Source organism: Calidris pugnax, unplaced genomic scaffold (assembly GCF_001431845.1).
Source record: "Calidris pugnax isolate Ruff unplaced genomic scaffold, ASM143184v1 scaffold316, whole genome shotgun sequence".
Lineage (NCBI taxonomy): Eukaryota > Metazoa > Chordata > Aves > Charadriiformes > Scolopacidae > Calidris > Calidris pugnax.
In genome coordinates this window covers 4051-5432 of record NW_015091194.1, presented here as the reverse complement: position 1 = coordinate 5432, position 1382 = coordinate 4051, and positions in this window count along the sequence as shown.

Here is a 1382-nt window from a genome sequence, read left to right as displayed (position 1 = left end):
CTGCTCCGCCTTACGGTGCCCGGTAGCGCCCAAACCTCCTCCGCTGGCGGCCGGGCGCGCCCCCTCCCCGCGGCGCCAGGGCAGGGCCCGGCGGGGGGGTAGGGGTTGAGTCACCCCTCCCTGACCCGCCCCAAAACAGGTTTTACCCCTAAAAATAATTAATTAATTAATTAATTCATATCAATTTGGCGTTCAGTTTCTTTTCTTGCTGGTGCCCGAACGCTGTGGGAGGGGCGAAAGGGGACAGGTTTTGATGGTCTTTGTCAAGGGACCAAAGAGCCCAGATAGCAAATGATTAAGATAAAAATTAAGGAAAAACAAACAAACAACAACAACAAAAAAAACCAAACCCAAATTATATATTCATGCCTTTCTTCATTCCTGACCAGGAAAAAAAACACACATGGAAATGTGAGAGACTGTGTTTTCCCCAGGCCTGCCCCCTCTCCGCCCCCATCTGTTGATGGACACAATGCTAAAAGTTTAACTTAGGCCATAGTGTGAAGATGAACGTCGTGCTGATGTTCCTGAGATGCTGCTCTCCCTACCTGTAACCGCTCCCCCTGAGGTGTCGCCCTCAGGAGGCACCTGGTGCTTTCCAGCCAGTGGTGGGGATTCCTCTTCAGTCTTCTCCTTGGTCATGGGGGCAAATGACTTAGTGTCCTCTTTCTTTGTTTTTGAGACTTGGATAAGAAGTGTGGTACTTCCCATCCCACGGGGGACCCAGTGGAAGATGGGGAGGGACTCTTCACCAGGAAGCCTAGTGATAGGATGAAGGGCAATGGTTTTTAACTGGAAGAGGGTAGATTTGGATCAGATACTAGGAAGAAGTTCTTCCCTGTGAGGGTGGTGAGGCACTGGAACAGGTTGCCCAGAGAAATTGTGGCTGCCCCATCCCTGGAGATGTTCAAGACCAGGCTGGATGGGGCTTTGAGCAACCTGGTCTGGTGGAAGGTGTCCCTGCCCATGGCATGCCGGTTGGAACTCCATGATCTTTGAGGTCCCTTCCAACCCAAACCATTCTATGATTCTGTGATTCTACTGTAACATGAGAAGTGTGTCGAAGTAAAGAAATAAATGGACATGATAAACACCCAGCAATGCGTGTAGTCTGAGATGAGCTGCTTAAAATGAGTTGAAGCTTTTGCAGTCTGGTTTACCTTAGAGTTTTCAGTATATTAGTAAGTGCACTTTTCATTCCAACACTGACCTTCAATGCTTTTTTAACTCTCGGAGGAAGGGATAAGCTATAAAAAGATAAAACTACTCATTGTGTGCACCACAGAAAATGACACTATTTTATGGCCAGTGCCTGTTCAAACATTCCTGTAGCTATCAGGACATCAATCACAGTCTTCAAAACGGTCCCCTCCTAATGGCAG